At 46.9% G+C, this 14,761-nt stretch overlaps 11 non-coding genes and 1 pseudogene across 11 annotated transcripts; all 12 read right to left on the bottom strand.

Annotated features, from left to right (window-relative positions):
* Positions 1 to 527: 527 nt before the first annotated feature.
* LOC142261147 (U2 spliceosomal RNA) lies at positions 528 to 718 on the bottom strand. The gene has a single exon (XR_012728899.1). It is a non-coding gene; the product is annotated as a U2 spliceosomal RNA (small nuclear RNA).
* Positions 719 to 1,835: 1,117 nt separating this feature from the next.
* On the bottom strand, positions 1,836 to 2,026 carry LOC142261146 (U2 spliceosomal RNA). The gene has a single exon (XR_012728898.1). It is a non-coding gene; the product is annotated as a U2 spliceosomal RNA (small nuclear RNA).
* A 1,117-nt stretch (positions 2,027 to 3,143) lies between these two features.
* Positions 3,144 to 3,334, bottom strand: LOC142261144 (U2 spliceosomal RNA). Its single transcript, XR_012728896.1, has one exon. It is a non-coding gene; the product is annotated as a U2 spliceosomal RNA (small nuclear RNA).
* A 1,117-nt stretch (positions 3,335 to 4,451) lies between these two features.
* LOC142261142 (U2 spliceosomal RNA) lies at positions 4,452 to 4,642 on the bottom strand. The gene has a single exon (XR_012728895.1). It is a non-coding gene; the product is annotated as a U2 spliceosomal RNA (small nuclear RNA).
* A 1,117-nt stretch (positions 4,643 to 5,759) lies between these two features.
* LOC142261141 (U2 spliceosomal RNA) lies at positions 5,760 to 5,950 on the bottom strand. Its single transcript, XR_012728894.1, has one exon. It is a non-coding gene; the product is annotated as a U2 spliceosomal RNA (small nuclear RNA).
* Positions 5,951 to 7,067: 1,117 nt separating this feature from the next.
* On the bottom strand, positions 7,068 to 7,258 carry LOC142261140 (U2 spliceosomal RNA). Its single transcript, XR_012728893.1, has one exon. It is a non-coding gene; the product is annotated as a U2 spliceosomal RNA (small nuclear RNA).
* A 1,117-nt stretch (positions 7,259 to 8,375) lies between these two features.
* On the bottom strand, positions 8,376 to 8,566 carry LOC142261139 (U2 spliceosomal RNA). The gene has a single exon (XR_012728892.1). It is a non-coding gene; the product is annotated as a U2 spliceosomal RNA (small nuclear RNA).
* Positions 8,567 to 9,667: 1,101 nt separating this feature from the next.
* Positions 9,668 to 9,858, bottom strand: LOC142261138 (U2 spliceosomal RNA). The gene has a single exon (XR_012728891.1). It is a non-coding gene; the product is annotated as a U2 spliceosomal RNA (small nuclear RNA).
* Positions 9,859 to 10,975: 1,117 nt separating this feature from the next.
* Positions 10,976 to 11,166, bottom strand: LOC142261282 (U2 spliceosomal RNA). The gene has a single exon (XR_012729021.1). It is a non-coding gene; the product is annotated as a U2 spliceosomal RNA (small nuclear RNA).
* Positions 11,167 to 12,283: 1,117 nt separating this feature from the next.
* Positions 12,284 to 12,474, bottom strand: LOC142261137 (U2 spliceosomal RNA). The gene has a single exon (XR_012728890.1). It is a non-coding gene; the product is annotated as a U2 spliceosomal RNA (small nuclear RNA).
* Positions 12,475 to 13,591: 1,117 nt separating this feature from the next.
* Positions 13,592 to 13,786, bottom strand: LOC142261333 (U2 spliceosomal RNA). Its single transcript, XR_012729064.1, has one exon. It is a non-coding gene; the product is annotated as a U2 spliceosomal RNA (small nuclear RNA).
* Positions 13,787 to 14,483: 697 nt separating this feature from the next.
* LOC142261368 (U2 spliceosomal RNA) lies at positions 14,484 to 14,625 on the bottom strand (annotated as a pseudogene).
* Between the last annotated feature and the right edge of the window lie 136 nt (positions 14,626 to 14,761).

Genomic DNA, 14,761 nt, shown 5'->3' with positions numbered 1-14,761 from the left:
TCTCTTCATGTTGTGCACTGTTCAAACCGAAAATACATCAACAGGCAGGCTACAGAAAAGCTTACTAACAAAGGTTAGAGAGGGGCTTTCTCAGAGGGCTTTTTACAGTTTGTCTATTCCCAATTAGCCGGTTTAGTATACTTAATGAAAGTACTAATTCTTTCATAGGCCGCCCATTCTTAGTATTTGACGTTCAGGTAACAACAGGTAACTTTATTTGGAGTGGAAGCAGAGAGATAACACCAGATGCCAATTGTAGATCCTCTCACACCTGTGGTCACTGCAGCATCTGACTCCACTTTGTCCAAAAGGGATCTATTCCATTCAATTACACATGATCTAGATTAGACTGACAACAAGATACTGCACGGGACATAGCAGAGTTGGTGAAGTTGAGTGGTGATGAGTTTGCTATTTGGATGAATAAAGCAAGTAAAAAGTGTGTTAGATAAAAATTCATTTCAATTCGCTAATCGGGCTAATATGAATCAGGTGAATCGAGTTCTGCTTTTGGAAACTGGGTTAAGAAGGGGTGCACCGTTCCTGGAGGTACTGCAATACCAGGTCAATGCGTGGAGTGGACAGAGCAAGCTCTTTTTCCATCTCCCTGTTCTAAAAATCCATTTAATATATGGTCCCCAGATAGGGGACGTATCAGATATTAAACTGATAAGAACAGATACTACACTTGATCTTAGCCAAAAGGCCGAGAAGCGATAACCAGAATTGGTTTGGGCCTCGAGTGGCACCCTGGCCTATGCCGGACACATCTTAGGGAGAGAGAGCGAGAGGGAGACAAACCCACGCCTACACAAGACATTTTGTCACCCAAGCCAACCCTTGAAAAGGCTGCTTTGCAGAGCAAAAACAAGAAGAATGGTGCGTTTTGCAGCCGCCGCCCACTGCAATGAATCTGAATAACTCCTCCTTTAGGGCGCAAGCAACTCCCCTCCCCCTTGCAGTCTTTCCAATTCACGATACAAAAAGACGGACAGGACAGGTTGCCTGACTTTCCGTCACTGCCACCCTTTGCCATCCTTACCCGTAGAAAGCCCTTTCATCATCCCCAAACCCTAATCTTTTCCCTTTCCTTCCCAGCCCCCAAACCCTGCCCTCTGTACCTTTCTCACCACCCGCTTCCCTTCTCCTGTCATCCCCCTACCACCCGGGAAAAAAAGAGATTGCCCCCTCCTTCCACTAGCCCACCCTCCCACCCAAAGAACAACTTCTTCTGCGCAGCTTGTTTTCTAGGCAGCAGCGCTATTGTGATGTCATCGGGGGGCATTGTGACAAGCCGCCAGTGTTCCGTCTCTTCATGTTGTGCACTGTTCAAACCGAAAATACATCAACAGGCAGGCTACAGAAAAGCTTACTAACAAAGGTTAGAGAGGGGCTTTCTCAGAGGGCTTTTTACAGTTTGTCTATTCCCAATTAGCCGGTTTAGTATACTTAATGAAAGTACTAATTCTTTCATAGGCCGCCCATTCTTAGTATTTGACGTTCAGGTAACAACAGGTAACTTTATTTGGAGTGGAAGCAGAGAGATAACACCAGATGCCAATTGTAGATCCTCTCACACCTGTGGTCACTGCAGCATCTGACTCCACTTTGTCCAAAAGGGATCTATTCCATTCAATTACACATGATCTAGATTAGACTGACAACAAGATACTGCACGGGACATAGCAGAGTTGGTGAAGTTGAGTGGTGATGAGTTTGCTATTTGGATGAATAAAGCAAGTAAAAAGTGTGTTAGATAAAAATTCATTTCAATTCGCTAATCGGGCTAATATGAATCAGGTGAATCGAGTTCTGCTTTTGGAAACTGGGTTAAGAAGGGGTGCACCGTTCCTGGAGGTACTGCAATACCAGGTCAATGCGTGGAGTGGACAGAGCAAGCTCTTTTTCCATCTCCCTGTTCTAAAAATCCATTTAATATATGGTCCCCAGATAGGGGACGTATCAGATATTAAACTGATAAGAACAGATACTACACTTGATCTTAGCCAAAAGGCCGAGAAGCGATAACCAGAATTGGTTTGGGCCTCGAGTGGCACCCTGGCCTATGCCGGACACATCTTAGGGAGAGAGAGCGAGAGGGAGACAAACCCACGCCTACACAAGACATTTTGTCACCCAAGCCAACCCTTGAAAAGGCTGCTTTGCAGAGCAAAAACAAGAAGAATGGTGCGTTTTGCAGCCGCCGCCCACTGCAATGAATCTGAATAACTCCTCCTTTAGGGCGCAAGCAACTCCCCTCCCCCTTGCAGTCTTTCCAATTCACGATACAAAAAGACGGACAGGACAGGTTGCCTGACTTTCCGTCACTGCCACCCTTTGCCATCCTTACCCGTAGAAAGCCCTTTCATCATCCCCAAACCCTAATCTTTTCCCTTTCCTTCCCAGCCCCCAAACCCTGCCCTCTGTACCTTTCTCACCACCCGCTTCCCTTCTCCTGTCATCCCCCTACCACCCGGGAAAAAAAGAGATTGCCCCCTCCTTCCACTAGCCCACCCTCCCACCCAAAGAACAACTTCTTCTGCGCAGCTTGTTTTCTAGGCAGCAGCGCTATTGTGATGTCATCGGGGGGCATTGTGACAAGCCGCCAGTGTTCCGTCTCTTCATGTTGTGCACTGTTCAAACCGAAAATACATCAACAGGCAGGCTACAGAAAAGCTTACTAACAAAGGTTAGAGAGGGGCTTTCTCAGAGGGCTTTTTACAGTTTGTCTATTCCCAATTAGCCGGTTTAGTATACTTAATGAAAGTACTAATTCTTTCATAGGCCGCCCATTCTTAGTATTTGACGTTCAGGTAACAACAGGTAACTTTATTTGGAGTGGAAGCAGAGAGATAACACCAGATGCCAATTGTAGATCCTCTCACACCTGTGGTCACTGCAGCATCTGACTCCACTTTGTCCAAAAGGGATCTATTCCATTCAATTACACATGATCTAGATTAGACTGACAACAAGATACTGCACGGGACATAGCAGAGTTGGTGAAGTTGAGTGGTGATGAGTTTGCTATTTGGATGAATAAAGCAAGTAAAAAGTGTGTTAGATAAAAATTCATTTCAATTCGCTAATCGGGCTAATATGAATCAGGTGAATCGAGTTCTGCTTTTGGAAACTGGGTTAAGAAGGGGTGCACCGTTCCTGGAGGTACTGCAATACCAGGTCAATGCGTGGAGTGGACAGAGCAAGCTCTTTTTCCATCTCCCTGTTCTAAAAATCCATTTAATATATGGTCCCCAGATAGGGGACGTATCAGATATTAAACTGATAAGAACAGATACTACACTTGATCTTAGCCAAAAGGCCGAGAAGCGATAACCAGAATTGGTTTGGGCCTCGAGTGGCACCCTGGCCTATGCCGGACACATCTTAGGGAGAGAGAGCGAGAGGGAGACAAACCCACGCCTACACAAGACATTTTGTCACCCAAGCCAACCCTTGAAAAGGCTGCTTTGCAGAGCAAAAACAAGAAGAATGGTGCGTTTTGCAGCCGCCGCCCACTGCAATGAATCTGAATAACTCCTCCTTTAGGGCGCAAGCAACTCCCCTCCCCCTTGCAGTCTTTCCAATTCACGATACAAAAAGACGGACAGGACAGGTTGCCTGACTTTCCGTCACTGCCACCCTTTGCCATCCTTACCCGTAGAAAGCCCTTTCATCATCCCCAAACCCTAATCTTTTCCCTTTCCTTCCCAGCCCCCAAACCCTGCCCTCTGTACCTTTCTCACCACCCGCTTCCCTTCTCCTGTCATCCCCCTACCACCCGGGAAAAAAAGAGATTGCCCCCTCCTTCCACTAGCCCACCCTCCCACCCAAAGAACAACTTCTTCTGCGCAGCTTGTTTTCTAGGCAGCAGCGCTATTGTGATGTCATCGGGGGGCATTGTGACAAGCCGCCAGTGTTCCGTCTCTTCATGTTGTGCACTGTTCAAACCGAAAATACATCAACAGGCAGGCTACAGAAAAGCTTACTAACAAAGGTTAGAGAGGGGCTTTCTCAGAGGGCTTTTTACAGTTTGTCTATTCCCAATTAGCCGGTTTAGTATACTTAATGAAAGTACTAATTCTTTCATAGGCCGCCCATTCTTAGTATTTGACGTTCAGGTAACAACAGGTAACTTTATTTGGAGTGGAAGCAGAGAGATAACACCAGATGCCAATTGTAGATCCTCTCACACCTGTGGTCACTGCAGCATCTGACTCCACTTTGTCCAAAAGGGATCTATTCCATTCAATTACACATGATCTAGATTAGACTGACAACAAGATACTGCACGGGACATAGCAGAGTTGGTGAAGTTGAGTGGTGATGAGTTTGCTATTTGGATGAATAAAGCAAGTAAAAAGTGTGTTAGATAAAAATTCATTTCAATTCGCTAATCGGGCTAATATGAATCAGGTGAATCGAGTTCTGCTTTTGGAAACTGGGTTAAGAAGGGGTGCACCGTTCCTGGAGGTACTGCAATACCAGGTCAATGCGTGGAGTGGACAGAGCAAGCTCTTTTTCCATCTCCCTGTTCTAAAAATCCATTTAATATATGGTCCCCAGATAGGGGACGTATCAGATATTAAACTGATAAGAACAGATACTACACTTGATCTTAGCCAAAAGGCCGAGAAGCGATAACCAGAATTGGTTTGGGCCTCGAGTGGCACCCTGGCCTATGCCGGACACATCTTAGGGAGAGAGAGCGAGAGGGAGACAAACCCACGCCTACACAAGACATTTTGTCACCCAAGCCAACCCTTGAAAAGGCTGCTTTGCAGAGCAAAAACAAGAAGAATGGTGCGTTTTGCAGCCGCCGCCCACTGCAATGAATCTGAATAACTCCTCCTTTAGGGCGCAAGCAACTCCCCTCCCCCTTGCAGTCTTTCCAATTCACGATACAAAAAGACGGACAGGACAGGTTGCCTGACTTTCCGTCACTGCCACCCTTTGCCATCCTTACCCGTAGAAAGCCCTTTCATCATCCCCAAACCCTAATCTTTTCCCTTTCCTTCCCAGCCCCCAAACCCTGCCCTCTGTACCTTTCTCACCACCCGCTTCCCTTCTCCTGTCATCCCCCTACCACCCGGGAAAAAAAGAGATTGCCCCCTCCTTCCACTAGCCCACCCTCCCACCCAAAGAACAACTTCTTCTGCGCAGCTTGTTTTCTAGGCAGCAGCGCTATTGTGATGTCATCGGGGGGCATTGTGACAAGCCGCCAGTGTTCCGTCTCTTCATGTTGTGCACTGTTCAAACCGAAAATACATCAACAGGCAGGCTACAGAAAAGCTTACTAACAAAGGTTAGAGAGGGGCTTTCTCAGAGGGCTTTTTACAGTTTGTCTATTCCCAATTAGCCGGTTTAGTATACTTAATGAAAGTACTAATTCTTTCATAGGCCGCCCATTCTTAGTATTTGACGTTCAGGTAACAACAGGTAACTTTATTTGGAGTGGAAGCAGAGAGATAACACCAGATGCCAATTGTAGATCCTCTCACACCTGTGGTCACTGCAGCATCTGACTCCACTTTGTCCAAAAGGGATCTATTCCATTCAATTACACATGATCTAGATTAGACTGACAACAAGATACTGCACGGGACATAGCAGAGTTGGTGAAGTTGAGTGGTGATGAGTTTGCTATTTGGATGAATAAAGCAAGTAAAAAGTGTGTTAGATAAAAATTCATTTCAATTCGCTAATCGGGCTAATATGAATCAGGTGAATCGAGTTCTGCTTTTGGAAACTGGGTTAAGAAGGGGTGCACCGTTCCTGGAGGTACTGCAATACCAGGTCAATGCGTGGAGTGGACAGAGCAAGCTCTTTTTCCATCTCCCTGTTCTAAAAATCCATTTAATATATGGTCCCCAGATAGGGGACGTATCAGATATTAAACTGATAAGAACAGATACTACACTTGATCTTAGCCAAAAGGCCGAGAAGCGATAACCAGAATTGGTTTGGGCCTCGAGTGGCACCCTGGCCTATGCCGGACACATCTTAGGGAGAGAGAGCGAGAGGGAGACAAACCCACGCCTACACAAGACATTTTGTCACCCAAGCCAACCCTTGAAAAGGCTGCTTTGCAGAGCAAAAACAAGAAGAATGGTGCGTTTTGCAGCCGCCGCCCACTGCAATGAATCTGAATAACTCCTCCTTTAGGGCGCAAGCAACTCCCCTCCCCCTTGCAGTCTTTCCAATTCACGATACAAAAAGACGGACAGGACAGGTTGCCTGACTTTCCGTCACTGCCACCCTTTGCCATCCTTACCCGTAGAAAGCCCTTTCATCATCCCCAAACCCTAATCTTTTCCCTTTCCTTCCCAGCCCCCAAACCCTGCCCTCTGTACCTTTCTCACCACCCGCTTCCCTTCTCCTGTCATCCCCCTACCACCCGGGAAAAAAAGAGATTGCCCCCTCCTTCCACTAGCCCACCCTCCCACCCAAAGAACAACTTCTTCTGCGCAGCTTGTTTTCTAGGCAGCAGCGCTATTGTGATGTCATCGGGGGGCATTGTGACAAGCCGCCAGTGTTCCGTCTCTTCATGTTGTGCACTGTTCAAACCGAAAATACATCAACAGGCAGGCTACAGAAAAGCTTACTAACAAAGGTTAGAGAGGGGCTTTCTCAGAGGGCTTTTTACAGTTTGTCTATTCCCAATTAGCCGGTTTAGTATACTTAATGAAAGTACTAATTCTTTCATAGGCCGCCCATTCTTAGTATTTGACGTTCAGGTAACAACAGGTAACTTTATTTGGAGTGGAAGCAGAGAGATAACACCAGATGCCAATTGTAGATCCTCTCACACCTGTGGTCACTGCAGCATCTGACTCCACTTTGTCCAAAAGGGATCTATTCCATTCAATTACACATGATCTAGATTAGACTGACAACAAGACACTGCACGGGACATAGCAGAGTTGGTGAAGTTGAGTGGTGATGAGTTTGCTATTTGGATGAATAAAGCAAGTAAAAAGTGTGTTAGATAAAAATTCATTTCAATTCGCTAATCGGGCTAATATGAATCAGGTGAATCGAGTTCTGCTTTTGGAAACTGGGTTAAGAAGGGGTGCACCGTTCCTGGAGGTACTGCAATACCAGGTCAATGCGTGGAGTGGACAGAGCAAGCTCTTTTTCCATCTCCCTGTTCTAAAAATCCATTTAATATATGGTCCCCAGATAGGGGACGTATCAGATATTAAACTGATAAGAACAGATACTACACTTGATCTTAGCCAAAAGGCCGAGAAGCGATAACCAGAATTGGTTTGGGCCTCGAGTGGCACCCTGGCCTATGCCGGACACATCTTAGGGAGAGAGAGCGAGAGGGAGACAAACCCACGCCTACACAAGACATTTTGTCACCCAAGCCAACCCTTGAAAAGGCTGCTTTGCAGAGCAAAAACAAGAAGAATGGTGCGTTTTGCAGCCGCCGCCCACTGCAATGAATCTGAATAACTCCTCCTTTAGGGCGCAAGCAACTCCCCTCCCCCTTGCAGTCTTTCCAATTCACGATACAAAAAGACGGACAGGACAGGTTGCCTGACTTTCCGTCACTGCCACCCTTTGCCATCCTTACCCGTAGAAAGCCCTTTCATCATCCCCAAACCCTAATCTTTTCCCTTTCCTTCCCAGCCCCCAAACCCTGCCCTCTGTACCTTTCTCACCACCCGCTTCCCTTCTCCTGTCATCCCCCTACCACCCGGGAAAAAAAGAGATTGCCCCCTCCTTCCACTAGCCCACCCTCCCACCCAAAGAACAACTTCTTCTGCGCAGCTTGTTTTCTAGGCAGCAGCGCTATTGTGATGTCATCGGGGGGCATTGTGACAAGCCGCCAGTGTTCCGTCTCTTCATGTTGTGCACTGTTCAAACCGAAAATACATCAACAGGCAGGCTACAGAAAAGCTTACTAACAAAGGTTAGAGAGGGGCTTTCTCAGAGGGCTTTTTACAGTTTGTCTATTCCCAATTAGCCGGTTTAGTATACTTAATGAAAGTACTAATTCTTTCATAGGCCGCCCATTCTTAGTATTTGACGTTCAGGTAACAACAGGTAACTTTATTTGGAGTGGAAGCAGAGAGATAACACCAGATGCCAATTGTAGATCCTCTCACACCTGTGGTCACTGCAGCATCTGACTCCACTTTGTCCAAAAGGGATCTATTCCATTCAATTACACATGATCTAGATTAGACTGACAACAAGATACTGCACGGGACATAGCAGAGTTGGTGAAGTTGAGTGGTGATGAGTTTGCTATTTGGATGAATAAAGCAAGTAAAAAGTGTGTTAGATAAAAATTCATTTCAATTCGCTAATCGGGCTAATATGAATCAGGTGAATCGAGTTCTGCTTTTGGAAACTGGGTTAAGAAGGGGTGCACCGTTCCTGGAGGTACTGCAATACCAGGTCAATGCGTGGAGTGGACAGAGCAAGCTCTTTTTCCATCTCCCTGTTCTAAAAATCCATTTAATATATGGTCCCCAGATAGGGGACGTATCAGATATTAAACTGATAAGAACAGATACTACACTTGATCTTAGCCAAAAGGCCGAGAAGCGATAACCAGAATTGGTTTGGGCCTCGAGTGGCACCCTGGCCTATGCCGGACACATCTTAGGGAGAGAGAGCGAGAGGGAGACAAACCCACGCCTACACAAGACATTTTGTCACCCAAGCCAACCCCTGAAAAGGCTGCTTTGCAGAGCAAAAACAAGAAGAATGGTGCGTTTTGCAGCCGCCGCCCACTGCAATGAATCTGAATAACTCCTCCTTTAGGGCGCAAGCAACTCCCCTCCCCCTTGCAGTCTTTCCAATTCACGATACAAAAAGACGGACAGGACAGGTTGCCTGACTTTCCGTCACTGCCACCCTTTGCCATCCTTACCCGTAGAAAGCCCTTTCATCATCCCCAAACCCTAATCTTTTCCCTTTCCTTCCCAGCCCCCAAACCCTGCCCTCTGTACCTTTCTCACCACCCGCTTCCCTTCTCCTGTCATCCCCCTACCACCCGGGAAAAAAAGAGATTGCCCCCTCCTTCCACCCAAAGAACAACTTCTTCTGCGCAGCTTGTTTTCTAGGCAGCAGCGCTATTGTGATGTCATCGGGGGGCATTGTGACAAGCCGCCAGTGTTCCGTCTCTTCATGTTGTGCACTGTTCAAACCGAAAATACATCAACAGGCAGGCTACAGAAAAGCTTACTAACAAAGGTTAGAGAGGGGCTTTCTCAGAGGGCTTTTTACAGTTTGTCTATTCCCAATTAGCCGGTTTAGTATACTTAATGAAAGTACTAATTCTTTCATAGGCCGCCCATTCTTAGTATTTGACGTTCAGGTAACAACAGGTAACTTTATTTGGAGTGGAAGCAGAGAGATAACACCAGATGCCAATTGTAGATCCTCTCACACCTGTGGTCACTGCAGCATCTGACTCCACTTTGTCCAAAAGGGATCTATTCCATTCAATTACACATGATCTAGATTAGACTGACAACAAGATACTGCACGGGACATAGCAGAGTTGGTGAAGTTGAGTGGTGATGAGTTTGCTATTTGGATGAATAAAGCAAGTAAAAAGTGTGTTAGATAAAAATTCATTTCAATTCGCTAATCGGGCTAATATGAATCAGGTGAATCGAGTTCTGCTTTTGGAAACTGGGTTAAGAAGGGGTGCACCGTTCCTGGAGGTACTGCAATACCAGGTCAATGCGTGGAGTGGACAGAGCAAGCTCTTTTTCCATCTCCCTGTTCTAAAAATCCATTTAATATATGGTCCCCAGATAGGGGACGTATCAGATATTAAACTGATAAGAACAGATACTACACTTGATCTTAGCCAAAAGGCCGAGAAGCGATAACCAGAATTGGTTTGGGCCTCGAGTGGCACCCTGGCCTATGCCGGACACATCTTAGGGAGAGAGAGCGAGAGGGAGACAAACCCACGCCTACACAAGACATTTTGTCACCCAAGCCAACCCTTGAAAAGGCTGCTTTGCAGAGCAAAAACAAGAAGAATGGTGCGTTTTGCAGCCGCCGCCCACTGCAATGAATCTGAATAACTCCTCCTTTAGGGCGCAAGCAACTCCCCTCCCCCTTGCAGTCTTTCCAATTCACGATACAAAAAGACGGACAGGACAGGTTGCCTGACTTTCCGTCACTGCCACCCTTTGCCATCCTTACCCGTAGAAAGCCCTTTCATCATCCCCAAACCCTAATCTTTTCCCTTTCCTTCCCAGCCCCCAAACCCTGCCCTCTGTACCTTTCTCACCACCCGCTTCCCTTCTCCTGTCATCCCCCTACCACCCGGGAAAAAAAGAGATTGCCCCCTCCTTCCACTAGCCCACCCTCCCACCCAAAGAACAACTTCTTCTGCGCAGCTTGTTTTCTAGGCAGCAGCGCTATTGTGATGTCATCGGGGGGCATTGTGACAAGCCGCCAGTGTTCCGTCTCTTCATGTTGTGCACTGTTCAAACCGAAAATACATCAACAGGCAGGCTACAGAAAAGCTTACTAACAAAGGTTAGAGAGGGGCTTTCTCAGAGGGCTTTTTACAGTTTGTCTATTCCCAATTAGCCGGTTTAGTATACTTAATGAAAGTACTAATTCTTTCATAGGCCGCCCATTCTTAGTATTTGACGTTCAGGTAACAACAGGTAACTTTATTTGGAGTGGAAGCAGAGAGATAACACCAGATGCCAATTGTAGATCCTCTCACACCTGTGGTCACTGCAGCATCTGACTCCACTTTGTCCAAAAGGGATCTATTCCATTCAATTACACATGATCTAGATTAGACTGACAACAAGATACTGCACGGGACATAGCAGAGTTGGTGAAGTTGAGTGGTGATGAGTTTGCTATTTGGATGAATAAAGCAAGTAAAAAGTGTGTTAGATAAAAATTCATTTCAATTCGCTAATCGGGCTAATATGAATCAGGTGAATCGAGTTCTGCTTTTGGAAACTGGGTTAAGAAGGGGTGCACCGTTCCTGGAGGTACTGCAATACCAGGTCAATGCGTGGAGTGGACAGAGCAAGCTCTTTTTCCATCTCCCTGTTCTAAAAATCCATTTAATATCTGGTCCCCAGATAGGGGACGTATCAGATATTAAACTGATAAGAACAGATACTACACTTGATCTTAGCCAAAAGGCCGAGAAGCGATAACCAGAATTGGTTTGGGCCTCGAGTGGCACCCTGGCCTATGCCGGACACATCTTAGGGAGAGAGAGCGAGAGGGAGACAAACCCACGCCTACACAAGACATTTTGTCACCCAAGCCAACCCTTGAAAAGGCTGCTTTGCAGAGCAAAAACAAGAAGAATGGTGCGTTTTGCAGCCGCCGCCCACTGCAATGAATCTGAATAACTCCTCCTTTAGGGCGCAAGCAACTCCCCTCCCCCTTGCAGTCTTTCCAATTCACGATACAAAAAGACGGACAGGACAGGTTGCCTGACTTTCCGTCACTGCCACCCTTTGCCATCCTTACCCGTAGAAAGCCCTTTCATCATCCCCAAACCCTAATCTTTTCCCTTTCCTTCCCAGCCCCCAAACCCTGCCCTCTGTACCTTTCTCACCACCCGCTTCCCTTCTCCTGTCATCCCCCTACCACCCGGGAAAAAAAGAGATTGCCCCCTCCTTCCACTAGCCCACCCTCCCACCCAAAGAACAACTTCTTCTGCGCAGCTTGTTTTCTAGGCAGCAGCGCTATTGTGATGTCATCGGGGGGCATTGTGACAAGCCGCCAGTGTTCCGTCTCTTCATGTTGTGCACTGTTCAAACCGAAAATACATCAACAGGCAGGCTACAGAAAAGCTTACTAACAAAGGTTAGAGAGGGGCTTTCTCAGAGGGCTTTTTACAGTTTGTCTATTCCCAATTAGCCGGTTTAGTATACTTAATGAAAGTACTAATTCTTTCATAGACCGCCCATTCTTAGTATTTGACGTTCAGGTAACAACAGGTAACTTTATTTGGAGTGGAAGCAGAGAGATAACACCAGATGCCAATTGTAGATCCTCTCACACCTGTGGTCACTGCAGCATCTGACTCCACTTTGTCCAAAAGGGATCTATTCCATTCAATTACACATGATCTAGATTAGACTGACAACAAGATACTGCACGGGACATAGCAGAGTTGGTGAAGTTGAGTGGTGATGAGTTTGCTATTTGGATGAATAAAGCAAGTAAAAAGTGTGTTAGATAAAAATTCATTTCAATTCGCTAATCGGGCTAATATGAATCAGGTGAATCGAGTTCTGCTTTTGGAAACTGGGTTAAGAAGGGGTGCACCGTTCCTGGAGGTACTGCAATACCAGGTCAATGCGTGGAGTGGACAGAGCAAGCTCTTTTTCCATCTCCCTGTTCTAAAAATCCATTTAATATATGGTCCCCAGATAGGGGACGTATCAGATATTAAACTGATAAGAACAGATACTACACTTGATCTTAGCCAAAAGGCCGAGAAGCGATAACCAGAATTGGTTTGGGCCTCGAGTGGCACCCTGGCCTATGCCGGACACATCTTAGGGAGAGAGAGCGAGAGGGAGACAAACCCACGCCTACACAAGACATTTTGTCACCCAAGCCAACCCTTGAAAAGGCTGCTTTGCAGAGCAAAAACAAGAAGAATGGTGCGTTTTGCAGCCGCCGCCCACTGCAATGAATCTGAATAACTCCTCCTTTAGGGCGCAAGCAACTCCCCTCCCCCTTGCAGTCTTTCCAATTCACGATACAAAAAGACGGACAGGACAGGTTGCCTGACTTTCCGTCACTGCCACCCTTTGCCATCCTTACCCGTAGAAAGCCCTTTCATCATCCCCAAACCCTAATCTTTTCCCTTTCCTTCCCAGCCCCCAAACCCTGCCCTCTGTACCTTTCTCACCACCCGCTTCCCTTCTCCTGTCATCCCCCTACCACCCGGGAAAAAAAGAGATTGCCCCCTCCTTCCACTAGCCCACCCTCCCACCCAAAGAACAACTTCTTCTGCGCAGCTTGTTTTCTAGGCAGCAGCGCTATTGTGATGTCATCGGGGGGCATTGTGACAAGCCGCCAGTGTTCCGTCTCTTCATGTTGTGCACTGTTCAAACCGAAAATACATCAACAGGCAGGCTACAGAAAAGCTTACTAACAAAGGTTAGAGAGGGGCTTTCTCAGAGGGCTTTTTACAGTTTGTCTATTCCCAATTAGCCGGTTTAGTATACTTAATGAAAGTACTAATTCTTTCATAGGCCGCCCATTCTTAGTATTTGACGTTCAGGTAACAACAGGTAACTTTATTTGGAGTGGAAGCAGAGAGATAACACCAGATGCCAATTGTAGATCCTCTCACACCTGTGGTCACTGCAGCATCTGACTCCACTTTGTCCAAAAGGGATCTATTCCATTCAATTACACATGATCTAGATTAGACTGACAACAAGATACTGCACGGGACATAGCAGAGTTGGTGAAGTTGAGTGGTGATGAGTTTGCTATTTGGATGAATAAAGCAAGTAAAAAGTGTGTTAGATAAAAATTCATTTCAATTCGCTAATCGGGCTAATATGAATCAGGTGAATCGAGTTCTGCTTTTGGAAACTGGGTTAAGAAGGGGTGCACCGTTCCTGGAGGTACTGCAATACCAGGTCAATGCGTGGAGTGGACAGAGCAAGCTCTTTTTCCATCTCCCTGTTCTAAAAATCCATTTAATATATGGTCCCCAGATAGGGGACGTATCAGATATTAAACTGATAAGAACAGATTTTGATTTAATGAAGCTTTCCAAAGCACCGCAAAAATGCATGACCGAAGTCACACCAAAAACAGTGCAAAGGCTAGGATTCGTGTGGACCCCTCCGTGAGAAGAGGATCCCCAAAAATCAACCCCGTCCCTCCGAGCCAGAAGGCCACAGCGAGGGTCAGGGATCTTCGGTGCTCCCCCAAGCCGAAGCCTGGTTGAGCCTTGTTGTTGCTCCCAGCGTCCACCGAGGCATCTTACCCAAGTGGAGTAGGGAGCTACTAGTCGTTGGTTTCGCAGCCGAGACTGCCCGGACCGTCAACCGGTGTTGGTTTCTCAGCCCAAGGCTGACCAGACCTCCAACCGGGTGTTGGTTTCTCAGCCCAAGGCTGACCGGACCTCCAACCGGGTGTTGGTTTCTCAGCCCAAGGCTAACCGGACCTCCAACCGGGTGTTGGTTTCTCAGCCAAAGCTGACCCGGACCTCCAACCGGGTGTTGGTTTCTCAGCCCAAAGCTGACCGGACCTCCGACCGGGATTATAAAAATTTCCCTTCTTAGCCAGAAGGCCGGGATAGGGCAATATGCTTGGAAAATATGAATAGGCAAGGCGCGGCGTGCGACAGAGTCTGAGGCTTACCAGGGTCCCAACCTAGCAAGTTCAGACTCCCTCCAGGGTGTCCATTCCTGGGGCACATTGCACCATAACCCCCACACTTACTCAGTCTAATAGCCTCGATCCTGGTAGGGCCATGGTTTCCTCTAGATGGATATACTATCCTCCCAAAGTACTAACAAGCGCAACCTTCCAGTGTGCATTGCATCATTGTACTAAGGTGGCCGGAGCCTTAAACCACCTTTTCGAACGATACTACACTTGATCTTAGCCAAAAGGCCGAGAAGCGATAACCAGAATTGGTTTGGGCCTCGAGTGGCACCCTGGCCTATGCCGGACACATCTTAGGGAGAGAGAGCGAGAGGGAGACAAACCCACGCCTACACAAGACATTTTGTCACCCAAGCCAACCCTTGAAAAGGCTGCT

This window comes from Anomaloglossus baeobatrachus, unplaced genomic scaffold (genome assembly GCF_048569485.1).
Source record: "Anomaloglossus baeobatrachus isolate aAnoBae1 unplaced genomic scaffold, aAnoBae1.hap1 Scaffold_213, whole genome shotgun sequence".
NCBI classification, from domain to species: Eukaryota; Metazoa; Chordata; class Amphibia; order Anura; family Aromobatidae; genus Anomaloglossus; species Anomaloglossus baeobatrachus.
The sequence above is the reverse complement of the archived record's forward strand: the minus strand, read 5'-3'. Positions and strand labels throughout refer to the sequence as shown.